This window comes from Phasianus colchicus, chromosome 19 (assembly GCF_987193195.1).
Source record: "Phasianus colchicus chromosome 19, bPhaCol1.hap1.1, whole genome shotgun sequence".
NCBI classification, from domain to species: Eukaryota; Metazoa; Chordata; class Aves; order Galliformes; family Phasianidae; genus Phasianus; species Phasianus colchicus.
The window spans coordinates 7,822,623-7,846,727 of record NC_143454.1 but is presented as its reverse complement, the minus strand read 5'-3'; the positions used below and the strand labels follow the sequence as shown (position 1 = coordinate 7,846,727).

The 24,105-nt window shown below is 55.3% G+C and overlaps 1 long non-coding RNA gene across 3 annotated transcripts in view; it reads right to left on the bottom strand.

Annotated features, from left to right (window-relative positions):
* Positions 1–746: 746 nt before the first annotated feature.
* LOC116234237 (uncharacterized) overlaps positions 747–24,105 on the bottom strand; it is a 42,905-nt gene continuing 19,546 nt past the window's right edge. The window contains exons 1-3 of one of the 3 annotated variants that reach the window (XR_004168087.2): positions 16,662–16,869; positions 11,443–15,343; positions 747–2,276 (exon numbers count right to left, since the gene is read on the bottom strand). This is a non-coding gene — a long non-coding RNA (uncharacterized LOC116234237). Of the gene's footprint in view, positions 2,277–7,868; positions 15,344–16,661; positions 16,870–24,105 lie in introns of those variants that run through there. The other 2 variants (XR_016458990.1, XR_016458991.1) reach the window with 2 other exon arrangements.

Genomic DNA, 24,105 nt, shown 5'->3' with positions numbered 1-24,105 from the left:
GGGAGTGGAAATGGGAATAGTAGCAATAGAAATAGCAACAGTTATAGCAGTAGCATCAATAGCAGCTATAGCAGCAACAGCTGCAATGGCAATAGTAATAGCAATGGTAATGGTAATGGTAACAGTGACAGCAACAGTGATGGAGTAATAATAACAACAATAAGGAGTTAATTCTTTATTAACCTTTATCAAAGAAAAAACAAAACACAAAGTCCACAACTTTATGCAACTCTGAGGCAGCCCACGGTGACCACTTTGCATCCCTTAAAATGTGAAATGGTGCAAGATTTGGATCCTACCCCCAGAGTGCATTCTGGCTTCCATTGTATTGGACGGCCCCAGGTGTTCCAGCAGCTGCAGAGCAAACCCTGAGGCCAGGACCCTCCGGACACCTCCAGGTCTGAGCCCAAGGCTGGCTGGAAGCAGGGGAAGGGCAGCACCCCCTGGTCCTTCTCTGCGCCCTTCATTTTCCTACATTTCCAGGCACAGAAATAAAGCAGCCCCTCCCTGACTCGGTGGGGGTGAGGATGGTGCCAGGCCAAGGGCTGGGGCTGCTCACGGGGGTCGAGGTGCCCACATCCCACATCCCACATCCCACAGCCCACAGCCTGCGATGCGCTTGGCGATGCAGCGCGGCTCGCGCGCGCCAGGAGTGAATGTTAATGGTGCCGAGCTCCTGGGAGAAGTGATCAAATTCTCCGTCGAAACCAGCGAGGAAAGGAAGGGAGGGGGGGGGGGGCGGGAGGGGGGGGGGAAACAGCTCTGCAGATTAATTCTGCTGATGAAAATTAAAATTGGGCATCTCCAAACCCAGACCAGGAGTAGCTGCCTCATTCCCAGTGCCTTCGGTAACCCCAAACCTCCCAGAGGGCATCTGGGCACTGCACCAGGGGACGTGGCACAGGGCCTCAAGGGGCCATAGTTGGGCACCCCTGGGTGGAACCCCCTGCACCCCACCTCCCTGCTCCCCTCCGTCCCCTCTCCCCCGCCAGAATTTGGGTTTTATCCCCGGCTGCTTCCCTCCTCCCTCCTCCTTCCCTCCGGCTGCTCTCCTCTCCTCGCTGCCAAGTCCGCAGGTTTCCCACTGTGACCTTGAGCTCGTGTTCCTGGAGCTGGTTGTGGGCTTCTTAAAGGCGCCGTGTGGGCACTGAGGCCCCTGCCTGCTGCCTCCCCCTGGGATCCACAGAGATGGGGCACTGGGATGTGACGGCACAGCGCTGCCGAGCCCCATGGGCTGAGGATCCAGCCCTGCTCAGACAGCCCAGGATGCACTAAAAGCTCCATCATCCAGAGAGGACCCCAATCAATAGGTGCCTTCAAGGCAAGTCATAAAACTTGGACATTACGGCGGCACCACTCGGCGCTCTGCGGTGAAGGCGGTGTTTAATTCATGGGATTAAATGGGAGAGAAAGGATGGAGGCCCCAGTGCTGCTGGGAAACCCATGAAGAATGACCTTAGCCATGGCTGGGGGATACTGCTGCTCATGGGGGGAGCCCCGCAAGCACCCTGTGTTCCTGAGCACCGTGGCCAGGGCATAATGCAAATACAAATCAATGTGTGGAAAGAGGGTTAAGGCAAATATCAACCATGGGAGTCATGAGCTGGTTCACCAAAAGGACATGGAAATACCCCACCAGCACAGGGATGGGGCTCAAGGTTGGCTCTGCACCCCCATTAGCAGCATCCCTAAGCTGGGACAAAGCACACAAGCAGGGGATGCTGCAAACCACACCGTTCCTCAATGCCTTCTGGGTGTGTGGATGTTGGGACTCCAGAGATTGGCATCAGGGCCCAGCACTGAGCTCTTCACTACATCCTGTGTGATGGGATCCAGAGCACAGAGACCTCAGGCAGCTCAGGGAGCTGTGCCCAGCTGGTACAGGTATGTGCAGGGAAACTGAGGCACGGCAGTGTCTCAGATGCTGAAGAGATGGATAACAAGGGAGGAACCCAGCCGAGACTCATAGCCGGCATCAGACCAACCCCACAGCATCCCAAAGATCTCCAACTGCATCACTGAACATGTATGGGCAACACAAAGGCACCAGCTGGCCACCGAAAGGCACAGCTCCGTAACCACAGCTCCACAGTGCTCCTGGATGAGGACAGATGCTGCGCCCTACGCTTGGCACAGGCTCTGTCCTGCAGGAAATGGGACGAGCAGCACAGGGCCACCGCACGTGGGGGGCATTCAGCACAGCCCCCCAGGCGAGGGTCCGGATCCAGAGCTGCTGTGCCCAAGGAGGGAGCGATGGAAGGAGGAGGAGGAGGAAGCTGAGAGAGGAAAGAAAAAGAGAAAAATGAGTTTTCCTGCTGCCCCAGCGGTGTGGCGATTGATCGGGCGCAGGTTAGTGTGGAGCGGTGCTGAGAGCCTCATTCCCAACCGCCGGCTCACAATTATTGGAAAAAAACCCGCGCTGCTGCTGCAGTGAAATTAGTTATTGATCTCTTGTCTGGGTGACGAGCGTGGCGCGGGGCTGCGGGGCCGCTGCTCCCCGGGGACACAGCCCAGCACTGCGCTCACCCACGGCCGTCCCGGGGACAGAGGAGGGCTGAGTGCCCCCCCCCGGGGTTCCCCCCATGCACCCACCCCCAAAAGCAGAAGGATAAACGGGCTCTGCCCAACCCCAACCCAACCTTCCCATTGTGGCCCCATTGGCACTGGTTGGGGTGTCTCAGGGCATCTCCCACCTCTGGGGGCAGCGTGGAGGGATGTGGGCAGCAGTTGGGGGCTTCTGTTGTTTTCGTGCCTTGGGTGGGTGGAGCAGACTGGGTCTGGTTTCCAAGGGGTTCATTTTGAGTTTCACCTTTCCTGTGGTTAATTCAGGAGGTTCTTTTGCATGGCACAATGGCTGGAGGCCAGCGCTGCCATGTCCTTGGGCATCTCCTTGGGCATCTCCTTGGGCATTTTGGGGTTGTTCAACCCCCCCTCAAAGGATTTTCCCCCAACTATTTTCTTTGAAAGGAAACTCCATGAAATGCCTTTGGGGATGCAAAATTACAAGCCACTTAATGGAATCCTAGTGGCAGTGGGCTCTGCAACTCTCCTAAGCTGTGGGTTTGGGCCCCCCCATATGGAAGCTGGATGTGGATTGGCACACAGGAATGGCACAGGCTGATGACAGTTCCCATGTGGAGACCCAAAGACTGTGCCTATGGTGAGATGCCATGGTGATGGGATAGGAGGGACAGCAGGCAGCGGGGCTCAGAGAATGTCCCCAGGCCCTGCGATGGGGCACTGAGCCACTCTCAGCCCCACGCTCAGCATCCCAGACCCCATCCACATGGGTGTCCTGGAGGAGGCTGGGGGGGGTCCCAGCCCTTTCTCCACACCCCAGACAAAAGCTTGACAACAAAAGGCTGTGGGATGCGGGGAGGCACCCCCTGAGCCAGGGGGTATTTGTTTAAGCCACGGGGGAGGGAGAGCAAGCTGCATTTCAAAGCGGTTCCCCCTCTGTCAGCCCTTGGCAGCCCCCCTCGGAGCAACATTCCTGGCGTGGGGCTGCGCAGGGGGTCCCGATGGGCTCCGGTTACAGCGCACTGCCCCATCCCTGCGAGGCGGCTCCCGGCCCCATGGCTGCTTTTGCAGAGGGGAGAAGGAGAGGACTGGGAAGGGAAAATGGAAAAATGCAGCCAGAATGTGGCAGCAGATGGGCCCGGGAGCCCATTCAGGGGCTCAGAAGGAGAGGGTTCCCCCAGCTTCAGGGATTGCTTTCCACTCCCAAGCTGCCCTGGCCGTCACGGCTCTATGTCCCATAGTTAATGGGACCGTGTAGGGCCGTGCCGTCCCGCTCTGCCCCACGGAGCTGGCTGAACCCACACCAAACGCAGTGGCTGGGCAGATGGAAAGACCAAATGATGGCTTTGCAGGGGGGCCGGGTTTGCGTGAGCCATCCCTGTCTCGGTGAGCGACTTCGAATAACAGATACACTTGAGAAAATCGCCATCTGCTCCCGGACAATTCGCAACCAGAGGAAAAGGTGAAATAAATGCAGGGATGGCTTCGACGCCAGCAGTGGGGCCATGCTTTGTGCAGCATCCCCAAAGCCATTTGGGCACGAGAGGATGGGTTGGGATGAGCAAGGCATGAGCACCCCGGGTTTGGTGGATTCGGCAGGAAGATGGACTCTTGCCAGATCGATTTTTTCCTTTCTTTCTTTCTTTCTTTTTTTTTTTTTACCCCCATCTCTCCATTTTCTAGTGCCTCCTGCTTCCAGCTGGGCTGGAAACAACACAAAAAACAGACACTACAATGCAGCACTTTCGTGTTTCAAGTCCTGGAAGAAACCAGATGCAAAAGATACAGAGCCCATTGCATGGGGACAGTGATGGTAGGGCTTCTTCTTCACCTTTTGCTCTTTGCTGGGCTTCACCTGGGCACGAGTGCAGATGTAACTGGAGAAAGCTCGAGTACGAGCCAAGTAGAATCCTGCCATGTTGTCTGAGCTCAGACAAAAGCTCCCGTTTGGTTGTGATGGTGAGCTGGAGGCGGGCAAGGCACTTCCCCAAAGTTGTCTGCAACACAGGGCTGTGCATCCCCAGGGCCTGGGGAGGGTGAGGGTTCTGGAATAGCCCCACACCCCATGGCACACCCCACAGCCACAATGGCTTTCCATCAGCCAGGACAGCACCATGAGCACAGCGCTGCCATGGGGTGATGGGTACAATGCTGAGGTGTGGTTGGAAGTGCTGTCTGCAGGGGGTCCTGTGGGTGCTGTGACCACAGGGGACAGCCTCACCAAACCCCTCCCTAGCCCCCATCCTCAGCAGGACCCCAGGCTGGTAGCTATCCCTATGCACAGCCTCCTGCAAGGAGCAAACCCTGCTGGACACCCCAGGAGGAGGAAGAGGAGGGGGAGGCAGAAGGGCTGGCAGAAAGCAGCCGAGCAGGAGCGATGCAGGCACGGCGAGGCGAGGCTGAGCGCGAGGGAGCGGGAGCAGAAATCTGTTGCCCAGGATGTGTGCTTTGCTGTCAGCCGGCTCTGATTAACGGGCTGCCTTCCAGCTCCGAGCCGGCTGCGTTCCTGGCAGCAGCCGAGGCCCCACGGCTTCCTGCCGTAGGAGTGGCTTTGCTGAAAGGTTACATTTGCACAATGTGCCGCTGGAAAAGCGGTGCCAGAGGTTGCAGGCGGGGGAGCCGGGCGAGCAGGCAGCTCCGTTCTGTGTAATGGAAAAAACCCTCCGGGGGACGCGCGGGGAAATATCACGTTACGGTCCCGCAGCACCGAATGGGGCCGAGCACTGAGCTATGGGGACAGGAGAGGGATGGGGGTGTGCGCCCCATAGCGCAGCTCTGGATGGGGACAGATGGGGTTGTGCCCCCCTCCCCATAGTTTGCTGTGGGTCATCCAGATGCTGCCTTGTGTCACACGGCGGCGGTGAGGGCGTGTGTCGCTTCCCCTGTGTGGGGGGTGGCCCAAATCTGGCAAGGAAGGATTTCCTTCGGTGGAACCTTCGTACAGCTTCCCCACAGCCCTCTGCTCCCCCCCTCCATCCCACCTCCTGCCCCCCAGTGTTCTCCTACAGCACTGCCCCAGGATGCAGCTGATGCCACTCTGAGATGGGACATCTGCTGGAGCAGGCATCCCAACCTGCCAAACGTTCCCTCTTCATCGCCCCTTGCAAAGGATTTTTTCCCCTTTTGCTTCTCTTGTTTCCTTGGTTTCAAGGTTTTTCTCCCTCATCGAGGAAGATTCCCCTTATTAAGAGTGGGTTCTCAGTTTCAGGGTGTTGGTGGGGCAGGAAGGGGGACTTCAGCCATTTCAGCTTTTCTCCCCCTATGTGTGGGACCCAAGAGTTGTGCCCCAACTTCTTGGGTTTGCCCCAAAGCTTTACTGTAATCTCACACTCCCCTTGTGCTGCATCTCATGCTGGAGCCAACTGGACTCCCAACCCAGCCGCATTCTGCTGCACAGCACCGCCCAGCCCCAGCCCCATTGCACCTCCAATGTCCCTGCCTTCCCTCTTCATCTGTTTTCATTAGGATTTGGAGATAAGCTTCAAAATAAAGGCAGTGTTTTTAACCTCACTGCCTTATCAGCATCCTTCCAGTGGGGCCCAGACCCAGCAGTGCTGTTGTGGGATGCTCCAGGGAACAGAGACCCCAAATCTCTCCCCCCAGATCCTGCAGATTTGCTGCCCCACAGCCTGCAGTGGAGCTCCGGGTGGCTTTGGGAAGCTCTCTCTGCACCTGGGGACAGCAGTGTTGCACGCACCCACGTGCGGGAATACAAACCCAGCGCCAGCTCAGCACACCTGGATTTTATTCCTGGCTCTGCTGCTGACCTCCAGCAGTTGTTTGCCTCCCCTGGGGCTGTTTCCTCTCCTGCTCTGTCACACCACCAGCACTGCTTTGCCCCAGTGAGGTCCCCAAGCTCCATCACCCCTTGGCTGGAGACAGAGCCTGCTTTGAGGACACGGCCCTTCCCTGCCCTTTTTCCAAACAAGGTCCCCAGCCTGTCAGAATAACACCACGTCCACCGAGTGCTTGCTCATGGACGGCAGAGATCTGGCTGGTCACACGGGGTTGGCTTTCGTCCTCGTTTCCAGCTGCTAAATTGCATTATAGACAGTTAAAAATACATTGCATACTTTCCTAATGTGACTTTCCCGTGGTAGGCGAGCAGCACCGCTGCCACTGAGATGCTGGGCAATGCAAGCGGGGCTGCAGAGCAGCTTCATGTCCCATGGGGGGGCAGATGGCTGCCCTGTGCCTTGCCTCAGTTTCCCCTCTGGTGAAAGCATTTGACAGCAATCAAAACACACATAGGAGAATTCAGTGCTATTTAGTTGGGCTTTGCAGAAAAAGCAACTTTTTTGCGCAGGGAGCAGAGATTAAGAGAAGTCCAGAAGTGAGCTAGAAATGATCTGTTAATAGCATTATAGCACAATAAGTCCTGGGCATGATTGGAACTGCAACACGGCATCCCACTGAAACACCAGCAACACACAGACTGAGGCAGCACCTAAAGAGGTCTGGGTGCATGCCTGGAGATCTCCCATTGCTTTGCTGTGGGTGGAAGCAGCAACCCAAATACCCAAAGAGACAACAATGGGTTCCCTGCAGCTGGGACACATCTGCACCCCAGCAAGTATTTGCTGGGGAACAGCTGCTGCTCCTGAATGCTGTGTGTGCCCACCAGTAGAGGTGAGGCAGGGAGGTGCTCTCCCACATCTCCCACGTTGGCTGCCTTCTTGTTGGGCATGGAGGTGATGGAGGAGCTGCAGCACCTCCCCAGCTCTGCACCACTGCAGTGCTGAGACGTGGGGGACATCCCATGGGCCCCCAATGGACATCCCTTCCTATGCGTCCCCAATGGACACTCCTTACCATGGGCCCCCAGTGGTCTCCCCTTCCTATGGGTCCCCAATGGACACCCCATCCCATTGGCCATGCTGTTGGCCAAGGAATGGTGCAGGAAGGGATGATTCCATGCCCATGGTATCAGGGCATGAGGCTTCATCTGACTCCAGCACACCCAGGCACCACCTGTAGGACCAGGGATGGGGTGGGTAGGGGCTCCCACAGCCAGGAGGGGCTCAGCAGGAAGGGGAGAGCTTTGAGAGGGTAAGGAAGGAGTTAAACTCCTGCAGAGCCAGCCCCCACCCTCTCGCTTCTCTGCTAACTTTGGGAGGAAGGGAATAGCATAAAGGTAAGAGTGGAGGAAGGAGAGAGAGGAGACAGATGAGAAAGGGAGAGAGAGAGGGAGAGGGGGAGCATGGAACAGACGGCGGAGAGGGAGCACGCGTGGGGGAAGATGCTGACGCTTCTCCTCCAGCTCTGCGCGATGCAGATAGAGGGGAGCAATAAAAAAAAATAAAAAAAAAAAATAAAAAAAAAGAAGAAGAAGGCAAAGACCAAGGGAACATGGGAGAGGGAGAAGGAAGGAGCCCAAGCAAGGGAGCATGTGTGAAAGTCGCTGCGAGAGAAGGGGCCTCTTTGATTCCCCGTGCCTCATACCAGACAGTGTCTAGACTGCAGCAATTATTGTCAGCTCAGAACACCCAGGCATTGCCATTTCAGCTGAAAGGGAGCTTAACAAAGAGCGAGGAAGAAAAAAATACCCTGCGAGCAGTGCACTAGGCTGCCTGCAGCAAGAGGGGCTCTTCGGAGGGCCCTCTGCCACCCCAGCCCCCTGGCAAACCCCAGCCCTGTGGGTGTGCAGTGGGGTGGGTGATGCTGCGAGCCCCATCCTGCTGCAGCCGTGGGGTGGAAGCAGTTCCTGGCTCATCCCCAGGGCCCTTGCTTGTGCCAGTGTGGGGGAGCTCTCCACTGAAGGCCCTTGGGATTTGAGAGAGGAAGAGGTGAGGAGGAAGGCTTGGCACTTTTGCACCCAGTGAGCCACATGTTTTCATCAAGTTACACAATGGTTTGGTTGGAAGGGACCTCAAAGATCATCCAGTTCCAGCCCCCGTGCTGTGGGCTGGTTGCCAGCCATCAGATCACATTGCCCAGAGCCACATCCAGCCTGGTCTTGGGCAGCTCCAAGGATGGGGGCATGCAATGCTGAGCCTGTTGGTGGCAGGGAGGCTGCACTGTGCTGGGACATGATGGGGTGACATTGCCCCATGGACCAAACCAGCATGAAGACCCTCAGCAGCCCCACATGGAGCCAACAGAGCAGCAGTGCCTTTGTCAAGAGTTTTGTTTTCTCTGCAGTTTGAGGGGTGCCTGCTGCCTGTTCCAAACTCAGTCTGGCTCAGCTGAACTGATTGCCATTGTCACTTCTTTGCCTTTGGGGAATGGGATCTGTTTTCTGACCTGGCCTGGCTCTGCCTGCAAAAATAAGGGCTTCTCTATTGAGATGATGGTTCTGATGCCATCATGTGGGCATCACCAGCCCCACCCAGGATCTGGGCACAGCAGAGCAGAGCTGATGACAGCAGAAGTCCTGCAGAGGTCCAATATGGAAGAACCTCCTCAGGGAGGGTTGTGGCCTTGTTTCCACACAGTGTCTGTGGATATAGGACATTTCCTCATATGATGTTCCCCATGGAGCTCAGTTTGGGGCTGAGAACAGCAGCTCAGGAGTCCCAGTAACACCCTGGGCAGCACAGTGGGGGATTGCCAAATATTTCCTGGCAGGGCCCATGGCTTTTAATGCTTTGGGCTGGTGTTACAGCCATGGAAGACATTGAGTTTCCAACCAAGTGCAGGTGCTGCAGTCATACAAATACATAGGGAGGGTTTGGGTCAGAAAAGGTTTAACCTTCACAGAGGACTTTGTGCACCGTGTCCCATCCACACTGCAGTGCCTGTGCCCACACTGCAGCTCTGGACTGGGGCAGCAGATCCCCAGTGCTCTTCCAGCTGTGGAGCTTTGGAACAACCGCTCCAGAGCTCTGCATCTCAGACCCAACACAACCATGTCATGCAGTGGGAACAACACCGAGATGTCTCTGCACTTTGCCCAAGCTCCCATCTACACGTGGTTAAGCAATGTGAGAAAGAAGACCTTGCTTTCTCCTCCACCCCACAGGGCAGCTCTGCTGGGCTCAGCGGGGGCAGCTCCACTGGGGCTCCGTGCCTCATCCCCATCCCAGGGCAGCCTGAACCTCTTCACCCTTTCTCTCCCCTCTGCAAAGCTGTGTGCTGACGCCAACTTCATGTTTTCCAGTTCCTTTAGATTTACCCCCACTCTTTTTTTTTTTTTTTTTTAAATCTGCCCGCTTTCCTTCCTTCCTTTTTATTTTTTTATTTTTTCTTCCTGGGTTAAAAATAATCAAGTTTCTGGGAAGCAGCAACTCCTGCTGCGCTGCCTCCCCGCTCTCGCCCCGGAGAATAGCTCAGCCCGGCGCTGGGCTGCGGCCCCTCCTCGCTGCTCGCTCCTTCCTCCTCCCCACCCCCTACAGGGATCTGACTAATATGCTCGGGCTCTGCTTGCCAGCTCAGCTGGAAAGGAATTTAACCGTTGCGTGGTCTGGAGGGAAGAGAGGGGAGCCCAGAGCTGCCCCGCTGAGCTGCGACCCTCCTCGCATCGCTCCTGGTTGGCTCCGTGCGTAGCCACGTTGCCCTGTGCGTGGGGAAGAGGGATGGGGAGGGAGGGATGCACCACACCAGCGCCCAGCATCCCCATCCCTGAGCCCCAGGTGGTCGCAACCATCTCCTCCGTATGTTCCCTGCTTTCCGTTGGGGGCAAAAAACGCAGCACCCCGGGTGCTGTCTTCCTAACAGCAGGGATTGTGGAAGTGCCTCCCTCACCCACTTGCATTCCCCGTGTGCCAAAACCCCAAAGCGCCGCCGCCCGCCGCTCGCCCCAGGCCTCAGCGCTGGGTGATGGAGCAAAGCGGGGACCTGCAGGATGTGGACGGGGGTCCCGGAGGTCCCAGCTCTGCGGCAGCAGCTCCGCAATGGGGCTGAGACCCCGAGCACGGAGTGCTGAGCTCAGAGCTGCTGCAGTGCAGTGCCGTGGCAGCAGCCAGCAGCCCTCCTCCGGGGTGCTGGGAATCAGCCTCTGCACCAGCACAGCGAGCAAAGGCAGCGTTGTGTTTGGGTAAAAAAAAAAACAAACATGCAGGGAGAAAGCTGTCTTGACCAAGGTTAGCCCAGAAAGTCCGTGGCAGAGTCCCTCCCTCCCTATAGCTCCAGCTTGCTGCTGTGCTGCAGCATCTCCCTGCTCCACTATGAACTCCCCTTGAGATCTCCTGGCTGTTGCAGAAGCACTTGGAGGCCAGGACAGCTCAGCCCAGCGCAGAGCAGTGCCAGCTCCAGCTGCACCCTGCCAGGGCACAGAGCGTCCCGCAGCAGGATGTGATCCTTCCCACAGCACATGGCCCCTCTGGAGATGGGGCTGCAGAGGAGGAAAGGGCACTGGGGACAAAGTGAGGACCCAGGGAAGACCAGGGAAGGGTGAGGATCCTGTAGGTGCCGGGATGCTCCGTGCTGCAGGGTCTGTGGGATGGGGGCTACACCGGCAAGAAGGATTTGGAAAGAGGAACATGTCTCCTCCAAACCCTCCCTTAAATAGCAGTTCTGCTGTCAAACAGGAGAGGATGGAGCACTTCGATCCTAAATCTCCCGGTGCTCCAAGAGCTGCCTCCAGCCCCGCTGCCCCACAGCAACCCCAGCAGCCAGAAAGTGCTGGCAGGAGGGAAAGGGGTTGAGAAACTGCAGGCAGCAGGATGAGGCAGGAGCCAGCGCAAGCAGGATGTGACTAGGGGGTGACGGGGATGGCTGGAGGGGTGCCACGAGGAAGCGGCACCCGGGGCCGTCCTGCTACCTCCTCCCACGGCTCTCCAGCCCCAGCACTGCTCCCTGCACAGCGCTGCTCTGTTTCATCACTGCCACCTAAATTCTCTCCCAGCAGCAAAGCAACGCCTTCTCCTTCCATTTACCAGGGGGTTTTGCACTCCTGCCCTTGCTGGGCGCATTTGGGGCTGTCACTCTGGGCTGTCCCTGCCACAAGTGCCCCAACCCTGTCAGTGCATCCGCGTGGCAAACCTGATATTTGCTGGTCCTTTTTTCAGCACAGATTTAACGGCAGTGTTGGGAGGTGTGGGGTTGAGGGGAGGCTCAGACTGTGCCCTTCTCAGTTCTCAAAGTGTTTTAGCACTGCAGAAAGGAGAGAGGAGAGAATGAAGGAGGAGAAGGAAACAGTAAAAAAAAAAAAGAAAAAAAATAATAAAAATGACTTTTTCCGTCACTGAAAATGACACCCAAAGTAGCTTTGCTTTGTTTCCCCCCAGCTCTGGTTGGTCCCAATCTGCCAGCACCTTCCTCTGCTGTCCCCTTCACTGAGCTCCCATTTCTTTGTCCCCCACCTGCCCTTCCCCTCCACGTCCTCCAGAAATCCTCATGTTTCCCAGCTCTGACATGGCCCAGGGAAGCCAATGCAAGAGCCACTCCTGCTAGGGAAGAGGGGTCCAACCCCATGCACAAGCTGCAACACCCACCCTATTGAAAGGCAAGAAGGGACACGCAAATAACCCCCTCATCAATCCTGCCACACCAAAATGCATTAAAAAGGATGGAAAAGCAAACACCCTGATGGGCAAGAATGCACGCTGACACATTGGCTTTGTGGCAGTTCACCATCAGTCTTGGCTTCAGCTCATATCAAGTATGAAGCAGCTTTGCTGTAGGGCAGGATGACAGGGAGACCCCCCTGCTGCCCATGGGGTTTGGGAAGTGGGCTGGGGCTTCATGGCAAAGGTGCTCCATGGTCAGCTGGGCTGAGCAGGCATCCCACAGAATGCTGGGTACAGGAAGGGGATCCCACACCTCTCTGGGAAGGTCTGTGATAGAGGTGAGTCACAGAATCATGCAGGATGGAAAAGCCCTCTCAGATCCCCAGGTCCAACTCCATCCCACCCCACCACACCCACTGACACGGCCCTCAGTGCCACATCTCCTCTGGAGCACCTCTGGGACAGTGACCCCATCACTCCTGGGTAGCTGTGCGAGCGCAGCACCGCTCTTTTGGAGAAGCAGCTTTTCCTAATATCCAACCTGAAAACATCTCATTATACCCCAGCATTGCCCTGCTGTACAACAGAACCTCGAGAGCTCCAGGGTGCTGCAGCTCTGCTTTTCCTGCAGGGATATTGCATGGTGTGTATGCTGGGCAGGTTTGAAAATGCAAACCATCTTCCATCACTTGCATGACAAATTGTATTTGGGCATTTTCTGAAAGTTGTTTTGTTGTTTTTTTTTTAAATTCCAGCAAACCTACTGCTTTCAGCTCAAAGATTACCTCAATGCAAAAGAGGAGATCTAAAGAAAATAAGCCACCTCCAAACACAATGAAAAAAAAAAACCTTTCTGTCCAAACCAAACATTATGGCTTGACCTAAGCTAAATATTCATATTGGTATGGGGCATTCTGTGGGTCCTTATTTTTTTCTCTTTGCCAGAAAGCCCCTCCTACATCATCCACATCTCTGTGCTGACCTGGTCCTACTTTCACACCCAAGACATTCTCTTTGGGCACCAACCAACACTCTTCCTTCATTTTCCCATCAACACTGTTCTCCTTCCATGGATGAGAGCCATTGGATGCTCATCCATCCACAGATCAGACCCAGTGGATGATCTTCACCAAAAGCAAGCAACACTTCAGTTCCCCTCGTTCAGAGACCTGTGAGCCTTCTCCAAGCATCCTCCAGAGGAAGCCATGGCCAAGAGGAGATGAGCACCTACAAGAGGTTGGTTTCCCTATGGCTGCAATAGGGGAAGTCTATGGGGAGGGGGCTACACAAAGAGATGTCGGGCTCCATTTCCAGCCCCCCACCCCTTGCTGGGTGTGCCAGGGCCGTGCCCTCCGACCTGAGGCAAAGAAGTGAAACCCCAGCAAAGTAGAAAACAAGTCGAGGCGTAAACACGGCACGAATCCGCGGCGCTTCACCGCGGTTCGTTATCTCTGGTTAGACTGGAGACGGTAGAGCTGGGTTTGAGGAGAGCAGAAATATCAGCAATTAAAGATATGTCGTGTCAAAAAAACTCTAAACTGATTAAAGTTGAAGGCTCCGTTTTCTTCTTTTCATCAGAGAACGGAATCAAAACCTGCCTGGAAAGACGCGCTCCCCCCGTTCCCAGCGCTCCGAAGGCAGCGCCTGCATCCGTCCTGCTGTGTCCCTGCATTTTAATTACCATCTTATTAATATTCATGAGGATAGGCACTCAAGGGGGATTGCAGTCTGTCATTCTCTCTCTCTTTCTTTCCCCCTCTCTCTCTCTCTCTCTCTCGGCTGAATCTGTGTGGGTTTTTTTTTTTCCCAACAGTTGGCGTGCCGCAGATCCGTACCGCGTGTGCGTGCCGACCCGAGGTGCTGTGTGTGCAAGGGGAAGGCGTGGGGGCTTTGCACTCGGGTGTGGGTGTGAGTGGGATTGCCCCCATTGTATACGACATCCTGAGACGAAGCTCAGCCGTGCTGCTCGGAGCGAGCATGTGTGTGCAAATGTGGTGCCGTGCACTCGGTGCGGGATGTCGGCATGGGAGCGGAGCGGCACAGTGCTGCCAGCAGAGCTGATGCACGTGAGAGCAGGCGTGCGACGAGCGTGTGCTCACACTTGCGTGCATTATCCTGGCTGTACAGGTGTCTCTGAGCACCTGGGTTGATGGTGTGGGACCCCATTGAGTCACAGCCTGGGCTGTCAGGGTGAAGTGGGACTTGTTTCGGGCATGCCCTGTGAGCCTGGTTTGTGGGCGCACAGAAGGCACAGGCTGGCAGTGGAGCTGAAGGTAAATCGATTTTCTCGTGCCTGAGTTGAACAACATGGGGTTCACCCGCTGCCTCGTGGCATGGAACACTTTTTATGATCCCTTCTGAACGTAATGGCCGTGTGGGTGGTGGAGAAGAGTTCCCAACACTTCTCAAACCCACACATGCCCTGCTCCCATCTAGCTGGAGGAAACATGACTGAGCTATCCCCAGCTGGGCCACAGCCCTTGGGGCAATGCAGAGCCATGGGCAGATCCCCCATCACCCCACAGTCATCCCAAACATCTCAACAGCCACCACCATGTGCACCTCTGTTTTCAAGGAAGATGCAGCACCAACCCTCCATATTTCCTCATCACCTTCCTCTTGGCTAACACCACCAAGAGCTCAAAGCCCTTTGGGGAAGGATCCCACGGCACAGTGCACAGCCCTGCCACCACCAACCACCTGCAGAAACCTGTGGAGAGACACTCCAACTCCACGGCTCCCCAACGCCCCACTTGCTCAGCTCCACAAATATTTGAATTAAGGTCCCCCGGGGAGCCGCAGTCACAGAGTAACTGATTTCTCCTCCTTCATTATATCTCTGTGTAATTTACCGAGGGACGGCAGCGTGTGCCTCCGTTCGAGTGAATTCCCAGCAGGACTCCCCAGAGCTCACAAATCAGGCAAAGGCAAGGCATTAGAATATGAAAGGTGAGGCTGGTCTCCCCACTAGGACTCATCTCACTCTTTCCTGGCTCCAACAGTCCCAAATTACGTTTGATTTCCACCTGCCACCTCTGGTGGGTCACGCTCCTGTGTGAGCAGGGAGATGCTTGGGCACAGGGCTGTATCCCCAGTCCTGTCCCTGCTTGCTCCTGGACCCTGGATGAGGGTCACCTCCCTCTTGGCAGCATCTCAAGAACCAGAGATGAAGAGTGCCAATAGAGCTAACGCAGCAAAGGTTTCCGGGTGAAACCATGTCACGCAGCAGAGATCCCTGCTCCAACATCTGACTGTTTTTACCCATTGCTGCATTTCTACAACAGCAAAGAAGAGCAGTCATTCCCTCTGTTTACTAGTTGAAGACTCCACCATTTAGATCTATGGAAGCTAACCTGCGTTCTGGATCCATCTGCATTGCATCTCCAGGAAGGTGGAACCAGATGAGGAGTCTGCCAGTGTGTCTCAATAGTCCCCTGAAAGAGGTCAGAGAGTTGCAAAGGAGAAATTAAAGAAAAGAAAGAAATCAAGGTCTTTGGTCTAAGGATGCACAACTTTGCTGCTTGGGATTGCTTATGAAACAGCAGTGTGAAGAGACTGATATTCAGCAGAACCAAATCTGTCCAAACTGAACCCAAACTTATACCCAGTCCTGCAGAGTGCCTGTGCTGAGGTGCCAGGTGTGTGCCCACGAGCTGGAGGCAATCAAGAGGTCACAGGACCTCCCGTGGGTCTGAACTGCATCTCTAGGGCAGGGGTTGTCCCTGGGCCAGCCTGGGCATTGCTGGGGATGTGGCACAGAGTGAGGCACCAGTTGGGCTCTGAGGCAGTGAGCTCTCTGTTCCAGATACGCTGCAAACAGCGGAGGGCAACATTTTGCTTCCTGGAAACCCAGAGAAAGAAGTGTTTTTCCTAAGAGCTGCAGCTCGTAGGCAACCTGTAATGGAGGCTTTAGAAAATTGTGTGTTCCCCCTTCCATCTCCTCTGCGAAGACAAAGCCTTGGCAGATGGTGGTGGTGCTTCACAGTGCTTGGATGTTGTTTGGGAGCTGGGTGCATGAACCCTAACTCTCTTTCTTCCCTTTAGAGGTACAGTATAAAATCTGCCTATGCCTCGGATATCTCAACTTCTCAGAGCCCACGTACTGTCTCTTCGCACAAGCTGACTCAAGGACCTAAGGCTCTTCAATCTGTAACAAAGAACTCCTTTCTCCCAAACATTCCCCAGTCATCGGAGCTAAATAGGCTGTGCTGAAACCAAACAAAATAAAGCCCATGTGAAGGCAGCTCCAAATCCCCATCTCCTTGCCAGCACTCTGAATTTCCTCCCATGGGCAAGCAGCTTCTCAGTGTGCCAGGGCTCGGAAACACAGCGATGGGCTGGCATGGCAATGACAAGAGGGCACCTTGGAGGGAAATGTGCCATGGAGCTGCACCAAACACTACATGTGCTCTGTGCATGGGATGTCAAGAGCTGTGGAAAGCCTTGGAGCAGCTCCTGAGCAGCCTTCGTGGGCACCCAATGGGGAACTCCAAAAAGGGGGATGCATGGGCACCCAATGGGAAACCCAGATGCATGAGCACCATTGGGACCCTTCCACAGCCACAATGGGCTCCCGATGGAGCTCACACATCCCCCTGCTTGGGATCCCCAATAGGAGCCTTCCAAACACTCTGCCCAGGCCACCCCCTTGCTGCCCCAACCGGCTGCTTCCACCCTCCCCAATTTGGGGCCAAAACCCCCCACCGCAGTGCAGTGAACCCTCCTCCCCCAGCTCCTAGCACCAAGCACCACCTCAACAACCATCGCGCTGAAGCAGCTGCCTTTCTCCATCAGCGAGGTGACGGCAGGAGGGGGTGTCCATCCTCCCCGGGGGGGGATTTTGGCAGAGCGCACCCGGAGGTGCTGCCGGTTCCGGAGCTGCGTGCCCAGGACCCCACGAATCTTTGGGGCCGGGGGCTTTCTGTGCGAGCAGCTCGTGATCAAAGCGCCGAGCACAGCCCGGGGCTTTCGGGGGGGGGGTGGGGAGGAGGGAGGGGGGGAGAGGCGGGCGGCGAGAGATGAAACGGAGCAAAGTTCTTCGGGTTCGGACGCGGGAGTTGGAAAGGATTCGACGGCAGCTTGGAAAAGGAGGAGGAGAGGGCCGGGAGCAGCAGCGTTCAGCAGAAAGGAATGTCCTGATGGGACGGCAGCCTGAACGCCAGCCAGGACCCCCCCCCCCCCCCCCCAAGGCTGTTTAAAAGCCCCGGACCTCTCCAAGCCCTTTAATTGGAGCTTTAAAAAACTTCCTTGTTCCTTGCAGCGGCGAGGTTTGCGTTTCATGCCCAAAATGACTCAATTCCCCCTCTCCCCCCCGTGCAAAAAAATTCTCCTTTGAAACGTTTGCTCGCAGCCAGCTCCGTCCCCTCCCCATTAGCCCCAGTACCCCCAGCCCTCACCCCACCAGCCTCTTGTGTGTATTCTTGTTCTCCCCTAATAATCCACATCCCAGCTGCCTCCCTCTCCCTTCACCCTCCTCCTCCCTGCCTCTCTCGCTCCCTCTTTCTCCCTCCTCCCCCCTCCTCCCCCTTTCCATAACTCAAAAGCTTGTCAGGCTGGTTCCAGACTGCTGGCGCCAGGCTTCACTCCAGGAAAAAAATAAAGCAAAAGAGAAAGGCATGCAAGGCAAAACAGCCCCGCCACATGAACACACATCAAACCAGCCCTTTATCTCCCCGGAATGCTCTCCCCTCTGCAGAGCTCCCTACCCCGTCCGACACACGCACACACTCGCTCCCATCGCTGTAACCCTAATGCAGCACACGCCCCGGCAGAGAAAAGCGAAGGAGCAAATACAAGATCTATTATTTATCAGTGTATCAATTATTTAGAGCCCCGTGGCGGGGAATGGGTGGGGAGAGGAGGCCTTCGTGGAGGCGGCTTTTAGCCCCATCATTCAGGTGAGGGGCTCCTTCCCGGACCCACCTCCCGCTGCCCACCCATGGGGAGGTGACCGCGTGCCTCCAGCCCCATCCTTTGCCCTCGTGTCCCACCTTGATCCTTCCTCTGACCACAGGAGCGCTGTTATTCTTCCCCACGAGCAAGAGAACCCCGTTACCCTGCTCTAACAACAAGGGGACCCCGTTATCCTGCCCCACAATCAAGGGAACCCTGTTATCCTGCCCCATGAGCGATGGAATCCTGTTATCCCACTCCATGAACATCTCAGTCCTGGAGGCACCAGACGTGGTGTGTGATGATGGCTCTCACAGGGCAGACCTGGCCTCCACGCAGCCCTCAGCAAGGGGAATTTTGGCATCAAGCTGCAGTGCCAGCAGCACTCACCTGCTTTGGGGCAGCCTGCACATATCTCTGAGGCACCTCCCTTCCCAGAGGATGCACAACGCCACTGATGGCCATCCCAAAATGGCAGTGGTGGCCAGTACAGGGATGTGGAGCCCAGGCCATGGTGGGGCTGTGCACTGGACCTGAGGCCCTATGAGTGCTTCTCCCCATAAGCTTCCCCTAAAGGTCTCTTCCCTGCAGGTCTTGCCACAATATGGAAGGTCCACAGCTCTTCATCATATGGGGATTTTAGGCTGGTCTTTACCTCAGAAGGTGAGAATCACAGAATCAGTGAGGTTGGAAAAAACCTCTCAGATCCCCAAGTCCAACCCCAGCCCACCCCACCATGGCCACTGATACGTCCCTCAGTGCCACATCCCCACAGCTCTGGGATGCCTCCAGGACGGTGACCCCAGCACTTCTGGGCAGCTGTGCCACTGCAGCACAGCTCTTTCAGACAAGTAATGTTTCCTAATATCCAACCCGAATCTTCTGGTGCAACTTGAGGCCATCACCTCTCATCCTACCACTGTTACCTGGGAGAGCCAACAATCCCAAATATGGGACTCAAACTGTGGGAGGAACACTACACCAAGCTACACAACGTCCCCACATCCTCCCAGCCTTGTCTTCTCTTGGATTTTGGAGCAAAACCCCAGCCCACCATATTCACAATCCCTTTGGCAAACAGTCCCATTCCCCAGCCAGGTGACACTGCATGGTGCTGTGCCGACATGCTTGGGTTCACCCATGTGCCACTGCTGAGAGCTCCCAGATGGCCACCACAGCCTTCCCTCGAGGTAGCTGTGTTTCAGCAGCAGATCATGCTGAAGTAGCTACAGTGGGAACGTGTGATGAGGTGGGTGTGCTAAGAAGATTTTTTTTGGCAGACTTCAGGATGACTTTATTGCTCACAAGTTCTCGAGTCATGCCTGAGTAACACACTCATCGCGTGTCTGAAGCAAAAAAAAAACAACAACAAAAAAACCCTTACCCCAGCACAAAGAGGGATACGTTTTGCTTCCCAAGGATACCAAGAAGCATGCAGGAGAGCCACAAAAGGGCCCTGAGACCCAAGGATTCTGCTGTGCTGCTCCCAAGGATGCTCTGCATCCACCCCAACCCCAATGGTTTCTGAGCATCCCTCCAACAGAGAGGGGAGAGGGCTGCAGCATGGAGCCCTACTGATGTTGGCTTTTGGGTGCCAATAGCAGCACCAGCTCTCAGGGCTCCTCACCAGCCCCGAAGGAAGACTCAGCTGGGATGCAAGTCTTTTCCCCTTGGGTTAAGAAAGAGTAAGAGTCAGCTCTTGCACTTCACTGTCCCAGTCCTTCCACACCAAAAGCTTAAAACAGATGAGAACTAGTTTGGAAAAGGGGGAAACGCTTGACCTTATTAATTCCATTCCATTCTAATGGGTTCAAAAAGGACATTTTTGTGAGTTCTTCTAGGACAGTTTTCATCTTTTTTTTCTTTTTTTCCAAAAAAGCCCAACATTCCAGAAAAAAAAAACAACCCACATTCCCTATATTTGCTGCTACTGAAAGAGCAAATCTATCTCTGGAAGGAAAGCAGGGCGACCTGGGGAAGGAAGAACTTTTGTTGAAGATTGAGGGGGAAAAGCAGAAGGACCTGAGGAGCCCTTCATTTAGAACCAGGCAGTTTTGTGAGGAAGAGAAGAATTCCATTCCATGGAGAGCTGTTCATGAAAACTTTGCGTGCGCTCATGTTTAAAGGCAGGGTGTGTTTCGGGGGTTGTTTTTTTTTTTTTCCTAGCTAAAATTAAAACTCCACGTGCAAAAAAAAAAAAAAAACCAAAAAAAAAAACCATGTCAGCTGTCCCCAGGCACAAAGAGCATCCCAGGGACAGCAGCAGTGCCGGGACAGCCCGTGCTCCTCACCAAGCAGCCCCCATTGCCACAATGCTGCTGGCAATGGCTGCTGGCAGGGGAAGGTTCAGCTGCATCCTGCTCTGTGCTGCCTTCAAAAAAGCCAAGGTGTGAGGATCCCGGGTTGGATACAGTGTGCCCTTAGGAAAGAAGGAAGGAGGACTGGGGCAGAGCAATGGGTGCCGGTGCGCAGGGACCGGACGGGGATGGCGGGCGGCTGCAGCCAGTCCCAGCTGTATCCTTTTCCCATTTCCCTTCCATGCCTGTGGCCGGGCTCCCACCCCGCTCCCGCCCCGCTGAGGTCAGCTCCGGCTATTCTCTCCTCCACTTCCCCTGCTCCTGCCATGCACTTCCCTTCTCCCTTTGATATTTCACCTTTGCTGCGTCATCCCCCCGCGTGCCGGGCTGGGGCTCGGTTCCACGTGGACGTTCTGTTCCTTACTATTGCCACAGGGTCGTGTCGGGGCTGTCTCTCACATCACCACGAGCCAATTGTCTCTGTACTTTTGGGGCTCGTGTCAAGAGGGCCAAATAGAAGCACTGGGATGGCCAAAAGGCAGCCAGGCCTCCCACCATTGGCACCCAGCAGCATCATGTGCTCCCTTGGTTGCCCTCTGGCTGGTTTCTCTCTTGCCCACAACAAATAAGCCATCTCACACTGAGGAACTGAATGGACAGAAGCTTTTAAGTGCACTGAACTACTCACACAGGGTAGAGCTCTGTGTTAGTTTGGTGGTGGATTTTCTCACAGGTCTCTCCTGGAGCACCATCAATCCCCAGCCTGCAGCAGACACATCAGCTGGGCATCCCACCTGGACAGGACATCCCTGGCTCTGCCCCTTCCAAGCAGCGAGTTGTCACACAGCCATGAGCATGTGCTCCCAAACCATCACAGATAGCACTGCCCATTTGAAGTCTCTCATATATTATTTGTAGGAAAAAAGAGACCTCAGAGCTCCCTCCCAGCCTCACAGTGTGCCCCAACCACCCAGGAACCACCAGCACTACCATACGGATTGGGATGGGGGCACAAGCAGAGGAGAGGCTTGGCACCAAAAACCAAGCAGTCCTTTTCACCAAGCAGGCACTGAAATGGCAGCACTCAGTTCCAGATGCCAGCTGAGATGGTGGAAGAGGTACCATCAACACAGAGGTACAGCCTCAGGCTGCTGGCATCCTATCTTCTTAAACCCTTCCATTTGCCAATGGCACCAAGAAGCATCAGCCAACATTTCCAAACCTCCTCTTTAGTTCATGGATGCTCAGCGCGGGGTTGCTGCCTTCAGTCTCCTGTCTGTACCCAGAGGGTCCTATGGGAGCAAGGAGGGAGCTGTAGAGATAAGCAGCAGTGATGACCTGGGGTCCAGGCAGCCCCACAGCCCAAAGGATGGTTTGCAATGGGGCAAAAAACCACTATTTTGTGGTTTAAGATTGAAGTGCATGTGCACCAGTCTGAGTGACTCACATGGATTTTTGTCCCCCTCTTGGAGGTCTTTCCTTCCTTCGTTGTCATTTTTGATAACCTGAAATATTAGTCAGCTGGACTGGAGCTGCACATTTTATTTAACATCTCCAAAGGAAAATACAGCGCTAGCATTGAAGGTGAAAAACACACAGAAAGAGCATGGTCAATCCAAGCATTCAGATCTCCTGAAGATTTCCAGACTCTGGAAGAAATCAGGGAACAGCCTTTAAAATAATGAGATTTGCAAGAGAAAAAGAAAGAACAGTTGGCTTGTTTTTATTTCCCTGTTGGCTCCCAAGGCTTTAGGACACCCTTATGTCTCCCTCTCTGCCAACCTAAGGTGAGGACCCTTAAACAAGCAAACACTGTGCAACCAGAAAACTGAAGCTTTAGGGAAACCTTGAGCAGGAGACCAAAGACATCCCTGAAATCCCATTCAAAGCCCAGGCAATTCCACCAAAAGTGCTGTTGAGGTGTCCCATCCACTCCCCAGCAGTACTTGTATCTACTTCAGGCTGCTGCAACACCTGGCTCCTCCTTTGTATTTTCCCCACCAGCCCCAAGCAGTAAGCGTGGCCCCACGGTGGGGTGGGTTGGGGTTGGGGATCTGAGATGTCTTTTCCAACCTCACTGATTCTATGGTGAAAATCACCATGCACATGGGCTGACCCTCCCCAGGAGAGCCTTCGCCCCATGCACCAAGACCAAGCAGCTCTGGGCGTTGCACATAGAGCTGCTGTCCTTGAGTTTGGGGCAGGAGAAGAATTTGGAGATGTTTCTGCTTGCAGCTGCTCGGGGGCCAAAAGCAAACACACCATAGCAGTCCGGAACTGGGAAGAAGCAGGGTGCGGTGAACGCTCGGTTCCTCGTGCCGGATGAGGAGGAACTTGGCTTTGTGTTTCCCATGCAGGATGTCGCAAGAGGACACGGAGCCCTGAACCCACAACCGGGGGGAGGAAGCCACCCCGAGCAGAGGCACAGCCACGAGGGACGGTACCGCGGTGGCATCGGAGCAGCGGCTCCGAGCAGGCAGGCAATGCCAGCTGGTTGAAAACCGCAGCTAAGCGGCTCGGGGCCGATGCGGGGAAGCAGCCCCGTGCGTGGAGTGGGGCAGGGGGCTTCGCACCGCCTCGCTCCCCGGCTCTTGAAAGCAAATACAAAGGCTGGGCTCCCCAGCCCTCGCTGATGGTCGACCTCTCCGTTGTCCTCGCTGCACGCCTGTCCCAGTTCCAGCAGCCGGTTGCTACAGCAACTGAGCTCTGACTAATCATTTGCGCAATGACCTTTTTTCCCCCCAGAGAGAGGGAGGGAGGGAGATGGAGGGGAGGGAGGGAGGGGAGGAGAGGCAAAGCAAGTGGAGGTTAGCAATAAAAAGCAGCCGGGGAGAATGGGTTTTTAGGAGATGCGAGATTTGGGGGGTTGCGTTACGCAGGGACCCCCACTCTCCTCACAGCCCCTCTGGTGAGAATGGAGGGGGGCAGGCTGAGGGTATGGGTGAGGGGGTGGTGGATGCAAATCGGGGCTCAAACGCAGTGCATCCTCCTCCCCCCCACCCCACTCCCTCCCAGCCCCCAAAAGAAGGGCCTGAAGTCAAGAATTTGGCTCTGCTGCTGAGCAACCATGGAGGGTTGGCCAGTCCCAATGATGAGGAGCCTGGCTTGAGCACCCTGAGCCCAGCAGCTGGGGGGCTGAGCCTCAAACCCCTCAGCCAGGTGCTGCTACTAGGCCCCAAAAGTGACCCAGGCAGAAACCTGAGCCTGGCTCCAGTGACTGTCACTGTGTCACCATGATGGGTTCACTCCCATTGCTGGTGACCACAGCCCAGTGAGAGCAGGGTCGGGTCTGGCCTCGTCTCTGCGATGCTGTAAATAATGCACGAGCCTCTGCACACAGATCCAAGGAACACACACGAGCTCACATCCATCTGACGTGGGAGAAAACAAGTTTAGAGCTTGCAGGTACTTTTTCTCCTCGTACCCACTGGAAAGCAGAAGTTGATGAAACCAAAAGAGCACATCCAAGGGTGGATGGCTGTGCCACCAGCACTGAGTTTCTGCAGCAAAAGGATTTGGGCTCATCTCCAGTCGGGTCAGAAAGCAGCCGCATCTGACCTTGACCAACCACATAGAAATAAGGCAGCTGAGATAGCCAGGAAGAGATCCCTGGTGATGGAGAGCAGATATCTATTGAGAACCACAGAAGAACGGGTTGGCTATTTGGAAAGGAAAGGAATTCTGAAGAAAACAAAATATTTTTGTGAAAGGATAGACCACAACATGGAAAAAGCCAGACAAACTCTGCAATACTGCCGCGTGAACAGGAGAATGAGGGGAAGAGGAAGAGAACCTGGAGTGGCCATGGGGCACAGCAGGGAGGAGTGAGCTGTGCCTGGTGCTGCACAATGCACTGCAGGCAGTGCCTGTCCCACAGAGGAGCTCAGGGCTGCTCCTGACCACGTGGAGGGCTCTGGGCTGGGTGGACCCAGAACTGTTGTGAGATGCTGTGGTGGCCCATCCTTACCCTTTCCACACTAGGCACAGACCTCTTCCATAAGGCTGCT